This window comes from Notolepis coatsorum, assembly GCF_963971535.1.
Source record: "Notolepis coatsorum genome assembly, contig: SCAFFOLD_976, whole genome shotgun sequence".
Lineage (NCBI taxonomy): Eukaryota > Metazoa > Chordata > Actinopteri > Aulopiformes > Paralepididae > Notolepis > Notolepis coatsorum.
Genome location: NW_028173028.1, coordinates 64,411 through 78,000, shown reverse-complemented (window position 1 = coordinate 78,000; position 13,590 = coordinate 64,411).

Below are 13,590 nucleotides of genomic sequence, written 5' to 3'. Positions count from 1 at the left end.
CTGTTAATAAAGTTTTCAATCAATCAATCAATCAAACAGTGTAGGTTAGTTTATTAGGACATATTGGTTCAGCACTCCCAGATCTACTAAACTCGGGAAGAGCAGAGCTGAAAAACATTTTGAAATCTGGCCCCATAATTACTCATGCGATCCGGATATGGCGTGAAACACAAAAAAAATATCCTAACCCACATAAATGGCATAATCATACTCCCTTATTCAATAACAATGCACTCTTGATTGGAAAACGACCTATAAGATTCCCTATATGGGAAAAGCAAGGCATACACTCATTAGGGGATGTTTTTAACAAACAGGGTTTTTGTAGTTATGAAGAAATACGAAAAAAATGTAATCTCACCAAGTCCACACATCTTTTTTTATATACAGTTATTGTTATGTTTGAAGTCTCAAGGTGTTCCATTAAAGATACCAATTGAACACCACAGATACCACAAATTCTTCTATGAAAGAGAGACATCGAGAGGTTTTGTTTCAGATTTTTATCATCAATTACTAACGTCCTCGTATGAAACCCTCCACCTAGACTCCGTCTGGAGGAGGGATATACCAGACCTGGAAAGTGATTTTGATTGGCAAGAAGCCTGGGCAAATGTCCGTCTTACATCAAGGAACCCGGACCATCAACAAATCAATCTTAACTATATTCACAGGACATACTTGACTCCTATAAGACTGAAAAAAATGGGTCTTATACAAGACTCCAAATGCTCCTTATGTACAAATGGGGACGAGGGGACATTTATGCACATGTACTGGGACTGCCCACCAGATAAGATATTCTGGAAAGAGGTGACCCAGCAATTATCAAATCTCTTAACTCTGAATATACCTGTACTGTACACCCCTCTGTATTACTGCTGAATGATGTTTTTGAGTGTGCAGTACATCCACAGCTAAAGAGATTGGTTTTATCGGGTATCACAGTGGCTAAAAAGCTGATAGCATCACGATGGTTCAAACCGGAAAAAATGTGCCGAAAGGTCTGGATTATTACATATAGGAGCGAGGGATAATGGATGGAGCACACAATGGCGGCTGAGTGGTGCAGTGGGCAAGGCACTCGCCACTAACGCAGGAGATGCTGGTATCGAGCCCAGCTCTCTGCGTTGCTACCGGCTTGGCCGGCCGGCATACTAACTAACACAATTGGCACAAGGGGTCAAATGCATCTAACATGCTTTCCATCCTCGCCATTCCTTTGTCCTATTAATACTGAAATTAACGTTGCATTAGCGTGAGCTAACTAAGCTAAGCTGATAGAGAGAGCAGCAGAGGTCCACTAGGTGACTAGGGACTGGGAAGGACGGGGGGTTACTGCATTCTATAGCCCCACTAACAGGATCTGGCCGGTACTGCACCTTCTGACTCCCAATATGCCTTTTCCAGCCAAAATACAGCGCTGTGATAGGATATTAATATAGAAAAAGAAAAAAAAACGAACCAAAAACAGTGATCAGGAGGTCTATTTGTATTAAAAACAATAGATTGTTTTTCATTTAAATGTCTGGAAGAGATAAAAAATAAAAATGTCATGATATTTCCATTGCCTTTTTTTTTGTTGATTTAAATGTTACTGATTGTGTTAAATGGGCATATAATATCGTCTCATATCGATCGCAGGCACCTGAATCGAATTGTATCGTATCGTGGCAGACTTTGTGATATCGGAAAATATCGTATCGTTGTCCAAAGAATCGATATCGTATCGTATCGTGATGAAACTGGTGATTCCCACCCCTAGTCGGTTGGGTGACGCCGGTACGGCGGAAACAGGAAGTATCGGGGGCAGCGTGAGCCTCCCACTCGTTACTCCTCGCCAGTGAGAGTTCGAGCTGCTGCGGTGAGAAGATGCGACAGGCTGCCTCCTCGTGTACCGGAGGGGACACGTGAGGCAAGGCTTCTATCCTCACTACAGCCGACCAGTGGGAGGCATAGTCTAGCAACGTTCAAGACAGGGGAGGAGAGGGCGGTCAGGTGGCGTAACGGAGATTGCGTTCGTCACCAAACCCCGGAGCGGCTGGATTCGCCTGTTCGAATCCAGCTCACAGCTCCTGGGTTGTCACCAGCTTGGCTGGCCGTTCACACTAATACAATTGGCAGTATTAGAGGGTGGGAGAAGCTGGCGGGGTGGGTCCGGGTCGTTGTAATCCGCTGGCGGGGTGGGTCCGGGTCGTTGTAATCCGCCCTGCCAGGTGAAAAGAAGCGGTTGATTGGCTGGACGTGTGTCGGAGGAAGCATGTGATAGCCTCCACTCTCCCAGACCGACTGTGGGGGGTAAGTGCGCAGCGACCAGGAAGGGGGATTGGGAATTGGCATAACGACTAACATTGGGATGGGAGAAAATCAGAGGAAAAATGGAGTGGGGAAAAGATTATAAAAAAAGAAAAAAAAAAAACAGGGGAGGAGAATTGGAAATACGAAATTGGGATGGGAGAAAAATAGAAAATAAGGAGAAAAAGTGGATAAAAAAAGACTAGCACACAAAATTACACCCTCCCAAAACCCATCTCGCTCCTCACAGCCGTGGACATCAGTGCCTTCATGTCATGCTCGTCACCAACTCCTCTCGGCAGGTAGAGTTCAAGTGCACAGGTGGACGAGTAGGGCAGTCTGCGGATGCCCGGCTCATTGGTGTAGAACTTTATGCCCAGTTTGGCTTGAAACCCGAGGGCGGGAACAGCGTCTGCACCCGTAATGAATACCAGCAGGTCTTCAAATGTGATCTCCGTCACCAGTTCTGTAGGTAAAAAAGCATAGAAATAATGTTTCAGAACCATCCTATTGCAAATGTACATTGAGTGAACAACTCTATCCGCCATTTTGTCCGTTTACTTTGCAAGGTGACATTTATTTTTCCCGACACTGTAGGAGACCAGCCTAGAAGAGTGAATATCCCTCACGTACTGACTCCGGTCTGTCCACATTGTTGAAAATTCATGCAGTTTCGGTCTTCGGCCACCAGGGTCAAATCAATTGCTCAACCTGGTGCTCAACTGTGGATGATGGATCAGATTTGGTCTGGCTTGCCTAGTCCTTGTTTTTATCAAATGTAAAAAAACTTACCATCCACCATGTTGATAAACAGCTCCCAATTATAGATGGTCTCCTCCTCCTCCTCCCGCGCGTTGCTGCCTTCCGGGCTATAGTGAATGTTCGTGAGGCCCCTGAACATCGCCGGTGTCATCTGTTGATGACAGTCAGTGAAGACTGGGAGGAAAGCCTCCCAGTGTCGGAGGCAACACTGCCAAAACCGGCCGATGTCGTCCAGGCCCTTGGTGAAGTCAGACACCATGCTCAATACCCTACAAAACAAAAACATGATGCATGATAATATATTTTAAATGTATAGAATGGGCAAGATCTACCTAGCTTGTACACAGGTGCTCTTTCTCCCCTGTGCAACTACTGTGGAGACAACTTGTAATTAGCAGACTGGGTTATCGGGGAATTACCCTCAAATACAGCGGTGCCTTTAACCCCGTAGGTGTGGATTATGTAAGGGATAATGTATAGCTACGAGGTCATTGTCGCTAAATAATTGACCGACACTGCGTTCTAAACGCAGTGAAGGTAAATTATTTTGCGACAATGACCTCGTAGCTATACATTATCCCGCTTATTACAGGGCTAACTTACTAACAATATACAATTCATTTTACACCATCGACAAGACGAGATCAAATGCAGACGCAGTTGTTCTGTTGCTCCTCGCCGGCAGGTGTGTGGACTGATTGCACCTGATGCAGTGCAGCTGTAAAGCTTAGCTTTCGTGACTGCGATCAAAATGCTTGATTGTGATTGGTCAATAGCAGGGGAGGAAACTAACTTTTTGGCTTACCAGCCAACTGGCGAGTATCTGATTTTTTTTACCAGCCAAACAGATTTTTTACCAGACAAAAAAAATCGCTAATTGTGATAATTACTTCTTTGTATGTCAAGCCGTGTCAATGTTGTGTATGCATCTGGGTAGGCACACTGTGCCTTTAAGACAGCACGGTGGTCTTACGACAGTGCTGTGAAGTACCGTCAAGTGTTGTGGTAACGTCAGTTGGGTTGGTGTGCTGTTGTGCACAGTGCACTGGTTGACTAGAAGCTAACCACTGTATACAGTTCCAGTAGACTAACATTACACCTCTGTGATTTAAATGTGTCCTTAGTAACTTATACTCGAGGGTTGTACTAGGGTTGGATGCAGTTCCCCGTTGGTCAGTCTGTCTGTTTTCCATCTTCTGCTGTGTTTAACGTTATCCGTTTGCGAGTGCTCCTGATGGCTAGCCTAGTACCGCGGGACTTTTATTATTATATGTCCGCGGGTTGGCCAGTACTGCGCAAACGTTTATTAAACATTATATGTCCGCGGGTGGTCTTGTGCAGTGCTCTCGTGGCACTGTCAACTAAAGCGAACACTCAGAAGACGCGCACCGTTTGCCAGTGCAGTGATTGCAGAATGTTTTATTTTTTTGTATACTCGCCAGCAGGGGAGGAAACTAACTTTTTGGCTTACCAGCCAACTGGCGGGTATCTGATTTTTTTTACCAGCCAAACGTAAAAAATACCAGCATTTGGCCAGTAAAGTGGCCTAATTTCCTCCCCTGGTCAATAGCGATCTGTTGCCCCTAACAGCGGTCATTATTGCGCATTGCCCGTAGCAATGGTGAATTATGGAGAAATAATTGACCGCTGTCAGGGGCAACCGAGCGCTATTTTTAAAATGATCAGTTAGAAAATAACACAAAACGTACAAAATAATAATCATTTGAATGTGTGCCAATTTCACCCGAACCAGCATTGATAAAATGTTAAGGAGTCGGCTTACCTCAAGTATGAGAAATGATTTACTAAACAGCGGACGATCCGTGGGATCTCCTGCCGTCCGGCACTGAAGATGAAGGTGAGGCCACACTCGTAGAGCCAGTCTCCCAGCTCCGTTTTTATGGCCTCAAAGCCATCATCAGTGTCACAGTCGTTGATCTAAACAACGACGAATGACAATTAATAAATAGGACGTGGAGTTGGGAATAGGGACTGGTGATTGTCACCATGGGGCATTGGTCCAGAGATACAGTATATGCAGTAGGTAGTTCATCAAACACAGACAGACAGAAAACTCTAGGTAGAACATACGTAGCACTCAAAATGCTTACAGTAATAATCTACAGTAACTAATAATCTATGTCAACATTTCCATATAAACTTGTGCTAGAACAGTAACATTAAATTAGCTGAATGTATACACCGTTTGTGATATAGCTAAAAAATAATATCATGTCACTTGGATATTTCTCTGACATGGCAAAATATACAGTATATTATATACATTATCCCGTAATATAAAATAAAAGCTACCTTCTCGATGTTGCTCTTCACATGAGGGTCAGGCAGCTTCTCCCAGTCCAGAGCCACCGATGGGGGTTGCCCACACATCAGCTCGTACACTGTCCTGTTGAGGCAACTGAGGCCTGGTCCCCCATGGAGGATGGACCAGGCCATCAGCTTCCCTGCCAGCCTGTATTTCCCCTGTTCGAGGGCCATTTGATCATAAGTGAAGAAGCTCTCTCCCGGTCTCCCTTCAAATATACCACAGGTCTGGAGCTGCAGCATCATTAATCTATTGAAAGAATCAATAACAAAATGTGAACTTTGATATCATGGTTTCCGACAGATACGTTGCCAGTTAAAGTGGTAGACTATATCTTCGGACTTGGATTGGGCGTTAGCAAGAGATTAATTAATTAATTTGTCAACAACTAATTTCACCAAAAATACCTCAAAAATTCGCGCCTCGGCCCACCATGGTCTTCCGCTAGTTCTCCAACAAATACTATATAAGGAGTCTTCCTCCAGTCAAAAAGTCGGCCCTGCACACATTTCATGGCACTTTTCAGGGTATGCCGTCTCCTGGCGATGACTTCCTGTTGCTGGTCCTGGGTGAGGTGGGCCTGGAGCCCCAGGAGAAGCGTGTCGAGAGGCTCGAGAGGCCCGAGAGGCCGCTGCAGCAAGAAATGTAAAGATCATGTAAAATTACCCAACACAAAACAACATATCAAACAGCACAGTTAAACAATGTAAATGGGACATACCGAGAGAATGATATCTGAGATCAGTTCAATGCCGCCGTCGCCGTCGCTGTCGCTGTCATCATCTATGACTGTAAAATCATCCCTACAGAGAAGATAATGTGAAAGCATTGTGTTAAAATTAGAAGTTAAATGATTTAATAAACAGTAGTGGATGGATTTAGAATTGGATGGTTCAGTCTTAATATAATCAGGTGTTGAAAGCTATCAACTGAAGAAATGAAACAGATACACATGCAAATAATACCAGACACTGGTATGTGTCTTACATGTGTAGGACAAGTATCCCCTATAGTACATCTGGTTCGGTCCGGATGCCTGTGTTAGACCTACAGTATAATACTGCTATACCAGCTGCTATAACCAAACCAAAAACGATCGGTATCTGCAGTGTATTGGCCGATATGGCTCATAGACGATCGGTGGCAAAAAACCTTATCGGGGCATCCCTGGTGTTACTCAGTTGTTTTGGTAATTGTTTGTGTGCTCTAGTCTGGTCACATTTGGCTACACTAGGGGTGCACCGATGTATCGGTCGGGTATCGGTATCGGCCGACAAGTGCCTTGTTGACTGGCCGATAAGCTCAAATGTGCCGATAGCAGTAGCCGATAAATATCCATCAATTTGTGTCGCGTCAAAAGGCAAAAATGTTTTCAGTCAAGCGACCTGCACAACGCCGCCCCCACACACACACAAGCTACTGCATCAAAGTTACTACTTATGATTAACAAAGGCATTCGTTTTGTGGCATTAACGTTATATAGTTAGTGTTACACGTTCAATAACATCAGCATATTATTTACCCGAACATAGCAAGTAGCAATTATTAGAATATATAGAATTACTCATTCATAGCTCAGTTCCTTCCGTTGCTCATAGAGCCCGTACCGAGTTGTACCCATTCTGCAATCTGTTAATAAAGTTTTCTATCAGACAAATGTATAGAAAAGCTTTGTTTTATTATAACATTCGTTGCAGTAAAATCATTATGCCTCGTTTGGTCATCCTGCGGAGCGCTGGTAATCTACTCATGGCCGGCGGGGAGCTAGCGTTATTAGCGCCGGTAGGTTTGTTGTGGTTCTCGCAAGCAGATCAATGGCGGAATTCCCGGAAGTAAAAAACGAATAAACGCTTGCCGATTGGTGGTAAGAACAGCAGGAGGTGGGTGCTAGCGGTGTGACGTAATTGGCAGATTCAACTGTCAATAAAGATTGTTCTGTTGCCGTCACCATGCATTGCTTTGGTTGAGAGAGATGGTGCTCTCTCTTATTAAAACTCATAAGTCATAAACAAGTCTTGAGCAAGACAAGAAGTTAGTCTGTAAGGTTATGAAAGCCAGTGAGTATTGTATGACTCATGAGCATTATAAAATAAAACACATGGCATGGTGAATACAGGTGCAGCTCAATAAATTTGAATATCGTGGAAAAGTCAGTATATTTCACTGTATTATTGATGCAGTCATTTGTGCAAAAGGAGCCCTAACCAAGTACTGAGTGAACATACATGAACATACTTTTCAGAAGGCCGACATTTCTATATACTAAAGAAAAATACATGTATTTTATTTTTAATTTTTTTATTGGTGATACAGACTTTTGGGCTTTCATGAGCTGTAAGACATAATCATCCAAATTAAAACCAATAAAGGCTAGTTGAAATATTTCACTTTGTGTGTAATGAATCTACGAGAGTTTCGCTTTTTGAATTGAATTACTGAAATAAAATAACTTTTCCACGATATTCAAATTAATTGAACTGCACCTGTAAATCCATAAACATATTTCTTGATGTTTCCTTTTTTTTAAGTAAGTAAAGAGGCCTATGTTCATATCGGTGAGCACAATTTGTAACACAAGAGACGTGTAGCCTATTTATTTATTTAATATTTTATTTATTCATTTTATTATTTTATTTGTTGACATGCCTAAAAGTCAAGCATAGGGCTAAAACGTTTTCTTAAACACAATAATATATTGTAATATATTGTTATATGAAAGAATGTTATAATAAAAGGAAAGCTTTTCTATACATGATTTGTCTGATTGATTGAAAACTTTATTAACAGATTGCAGAATGGGTACAATACAGTACAGCTCAATACAACTGCTAAGACTAAGACTGGAGGATGAAGACCAGCAAAATACTTTCAGCTTGTTTACATAAGGGTCCTCCATTTTCAATTCATCAACATTTAGAGCAGCGGTTCCCAAACTTATTCTTTTAATATGAAACCAAGTAAACATTATCCTCGCCTTAGCGAGCACAACAATTAACCAGCTATATCAATAAGCAGCAGTTATTAACGAAAATGTTGGTAACTCCAGTCATTTTACTCAAATTTCAACAAATAAAATACTTTACCACACGAAAGAACAAAATGATAATTACATGCATAGGCTCAGAAACATATTACTATTAGTTATATTTATTAGTAAAATAACACCATAGCACCGCCATTAGCCTTTTCATGTCACGCACAGCCAAAAGGGCGCTCGTGCACATATACAGTAGTTAAGAAAAATATATATATCTAAAAAATAAAAAATGTTGCCACAAATATCGGTCTCTGTATCGGCCGATTGTGTTAGTTGAACAATCGGTATCGGTGGCAATTTTTCATATCGGTGCACCCATAGGCTACACATAACTCATTATGGTCCACTCAGGATCACATGCATGATCCACCGAGTACTAATACAAACCAGTATTACTGATATGATTCGGTACATTCAGAACCTTAGAAAAATGATCATATAGATTACATTTGTAATGAATGTATATGTGAGAGGGAATACCTGTTGGGAGTACTGGTATGTGAGGCCACAGCCACAGGAGAGACGCTGGCACTGGCCACATCCCTTCTGTAAAAGACCTTAAAAACAGAGGTACCGTTATTGGTAACGTTTTCTATTGATGATGCATTAATTTCCAATTGATCTTAGCCACATTTTTCAAACATTTCTAATATAATGTGACATGTTAGATAAAGAAGCATTAATCATAAAATAAGTGCATTCACTATTAATGTGATTAAGTTACTGCTACCGTAGGAGTCCCACTATTGATCCACTCAGCTGGATCCAAGGTTTCCTCCTGTAGATGAGTCAGAAATAAGTATTTAAGGGCGTTTTCACACCTGGCTCGTTTGGAGCTGTTGATCCGAAACCTGGAGCGTTTACCCGCTATTTCGGTTCAGTTGGGCATATATGAACACAGCAATCACATTCTGTTGCGGAACAAAACAAGCGGACCGAGACCACCTGGAGAGGGTGGTCTCGGCGCAGTTTCAAACGACCCCGACGCGACTCGTATGCTGTGAGAATGCAATCGATTTAGCAAACCGACACAATAATAATAGTGAGCCGTGGGTCAACGTGGAGCAGCAATGACTCGGTACACTGCCTCGTTGATATTTGGGCAGACGATCACATTCGTCAGATGCTGGAGAACACGCAAGTGTACAGAAAGTTTAGTGACTGTAGTGACGCTGCAACAGCAGCACCGTGCGAGACGCCTCCTCTCTCTCTCTCTCTCTCTCTCCCTCTCACTGACTCTCTCTCTCCCTCTCTCTCTCACCGAGAGAATGAATGTGGACTGTTCCATCGGGGAGCTTCGGTGGTAATGTGAGTGGCTACAGACCGCTGCACTTAAATATAAACATTAGTCTACCTGGAGACTCAATGAGGTAATTGTAGATGTCGCCATAAGACGCTTCTGGCCATTTAGTGGGATCATTGTTTCATTATCCTGGTCGGCTGAAAAAGGACACTGGCCACCGAAGCCCCCCCCCTCTGATGGAACAGTCCACATTCATTCGCGCGTCATCTCGCGTCTCCAGACTCTGTGGGCAATCTGCGCATGTGCATGGGTAATAATAGGTGCTTTAAAATGGGCTTTTTCGCTGCCGTTTTAGTTCTGATCGATTAGGAATGGCTCGCGCCGTGTTCAGGAGATTGAGGCGCATAAAAGACTATTCGATCATGTCTCTAGCACCCCCACAGCCGTATCTGCAACCACTTACATCACGGCTCTCATCCACATTCATTCATTTGCTCCCCCGCTCTCTCCTCCCCGATTTCAATGTAACGCGGAGATTTGGGGGGGGGGGGGGGGCACACCCCAAAATCTGACCAATGAGTGATAGTTTGCTCGCGCATGCGTTTGTTTTGGTCCGTGTGAACACAGCCGTGTGAACACAAACAAACTAAGAATCAAGTGCAACAATTGTATCAGTCCCTGAATCGGAACAAAGCAAACGAACTACAGGTGTGAAAACACCCTAATGCGTTGTCCACTGCATTTTCAGCATGCACAAAAATATATTAATAGACTAGAACGTGGTATGGTAAACTTCTCATGGCTCAATTAGAAATGTACATTATCACACTTAGGCCATTGGATAATCCTGTAAATCACATAATTTTTGTCAATGGGCCAGACCAGATATTGGTGCCACTCAGGGTGAATAAACTTACATATCATTCTTTCAAAGATCTATGTCTGTAGATGATATTTTTGTATGATAGCCCTTCCAGAGTGGTAGCTTTAACATAATTATCAAGTCATGAAGTATACCCACCCCCTCAGGAAATTGCATTTCAGATGCTGGCGCATATCCTGTTTAGACTCACGTAGAGGACATCTGTCAATGTTTCACAATATTGTGTTTGGTATCATTTTAAAGGGGACTATGTCATCTTTCATTCAAGCTAAGATGTGCATCTTTCTGACCAATATAGAGGTCACTGGAGCTCTTTGAACCAACATACCATGTCAGTGGAAGTGTCAGCAGTATGTTGGGGGGACCCGGAAGTGCTCGGTGCTGTTGACCTTGAGGTGCCAGGCACCATGGACCCGGAAGTGCTCGGTGCTGTTGACCTTGAGGTGCCAGGCACCATGGACCCGGAAGTGCTCGGTGCTGTTGACCTTGAGGTGCCAGGCACCATGGACCCGGACGTGCTCGGTGCTGTCGACCTTGAGGTGCCAGGCACCATGGACCCAGAAGTGCTCGGTGCCCTCGACCTTGAGGTGCCAGGTGCGGTGGACCTGGAGTATAAAACAAAGTGATTAAGTTAATGCTACCGTAGTTGTCACGATACTGGAATTTCGACTTCAATACGATACCTTGAAAAGTATCGATATTTCGATACCATTTCGATACCAAAAAAAAAAGAAAAGAAAATAATAATAATAATAATATATATATATATTTTTTTTTTTAATTTGCTTTTGTTGCTGGTTGATTCTCCTCAGCTTCTCTCTGGTACTATATGAGAAGATAAATACACTTTTAAAACCCTTTGTTTTAAAAAGTGAAAGAGAAGAAATGTGTGACTGCCACCTACTGAGCGCACCTTTCTAGTTGTGTACTAGTGTAGTAGGATGTGCTCGACCTAACGTTGGAAACGGGGTAGCATTGTGTCGAGTTCATGCGTGTACTGGTGTAGTGTGGGTGGGCTCGGCTTGACGTTACTCCGTTTCCATGAAGTAATTATAAAGGTGGCCAGCTAGCTAGCATAAGCTAACAAAGGAACGACTAGCTAACGTTAGCTAATAGCTTTGTTTACAAACTGAAGACAGGGCTGCCCGGCTGTGAGGGGGAGGAGGCTGCAGCAGCTTGTGTCTGTTGGTCTCTGAGGAGGAGGAGGAGGCGGAGGGGCAAGCGTGCTCTGCAGCAGCGTGTCTGTCTGTCGACAACTTGCGGGAGCAAGCCAGCTGGTATCGATACTGCAGAAAGTATCGATATTTTGGGAAATGAGTATCGAACCCGTTTTAAATATTCAGTATCGATATGTATCAATATTTCGATATTTTTTTACAACACTACCGTAGGAGTCCCACTATTGATCCACTCAGCTGGATCCAAGCTTTGCTCCTGTAGATGAGTCATAAATAAGTATTTAATGCGTTGCCCATGCCCCTGGGAGACGTGTCCACTGGGGTGGGTGGATTACATTAAAAAAAGTTGGATTATTTTTAGGCTATATATATATATCTTATGCTGATTCTTGTATTTTGAGTTACATTTTTTTTTAAATAAAAACCGTGACCACAAAACCGTGATACGAACCGAACCGTGGGTTTTGTGAACCGTCCCACCCCTACACATTAGTGAAAAAGACTAAAAACAATACCAAGCAAGCCTAGCTCAGCTGGGCCCTGTTTCTTGTACGTGGTTCAACTAAGTCGATCAAGATGTCATTATCCAGCTTCAGTTAACCCGATGTTTGAAGCCGGGATTTTCCTGTTCCAAGAAGGTGGATTCAGTCTCGTTAACTCAAGCCAGACTTGATTCTCAGGATCAGTGCGCGCGCCCGCCTCAGCTGAGAAGACAGCAGGTGTCGATCGCAGAAATCCTGATTCTCTAGCGGCATTGATTGATTAATTGATTTAAAACTTTATTAACATATTGCAGTACGGCTCAATCGCCTCGCCGACAAGTTAAATGCGTTATCTATAGGCTAATCTTAAGTCCCTCATTACCTCAATCAATCAGATTATATTTCTTTAAACTTGCCTGCTGGATTGAATAATCAAATGAGATCTTGCTAGCGAAAATAATTAGTTAACTGTTATACAGAATTACGATACGACTCTCTTACCCATTGATTGATGTATAGTCAATCTTTAACTTATCTCCAATGTGGTCTAACGGGTTGTTCTTTTGACTTTCACACAGACGACCGGGGTTCAAGACCCTAGTCGTCTCCTTCTTTTTGCAATATAGGAATAATTCAATTTGGTGCACGTTGAGAGCTATATAAAGAATGACATCCTCAATGCATGTAGATTTATAATATTTTAACTTAAAACCAGGCTACTTTGGCGTATAATCATTAATATTATATTCAAAAAAATCATATTGGAAAGACCGGGTTTTGAACCCCGGTCGCTGGATTGGCAGGCTTGAGCACTACCGCTGGACCACTGTGCCAGATGGGATAAATTCATTGTTTATACATTAATGAACGAGAGACCCGTGTTTAGAATATCCTTTGTTATGAATGAAGTTTATCTCTTTATCCTCATTCATTAATGTGACGTCAACGGCTCATTCAATTTCTCAAATCCGTCAAACAGCGCATCTCATCAGACATCTTAATCCCAGTTACAATTGAAATAACCACATAATGTGTACATCGCACGAGCGAGCGCCACCGTCGCCACGGTATATATAATAACGTGCATTATTTAGGACAAAGTGAATTTAGTATCAGCATTTTGGGTCTATTTTACATTTCAAAAGCCCCCTCTGGAAGAATGGAGCACAAGAACGTAATTCAGAATGGTATAATGCAGATCGTAGACTGTGGGAATAGTTTCAGGAAACGGGCCGTCACTTCTTTGCGGGGGCGTGGCGATGGTTCAGGCTAAGTTGAACTTGAACTCTGCTTTCGACCAGGCTCAAACTTTTGGATATGTTGTCATGGTGATTTGGAAAATCCACGTACATGAAACCGGAAAGTCCGGCTAACCCAGTTATCC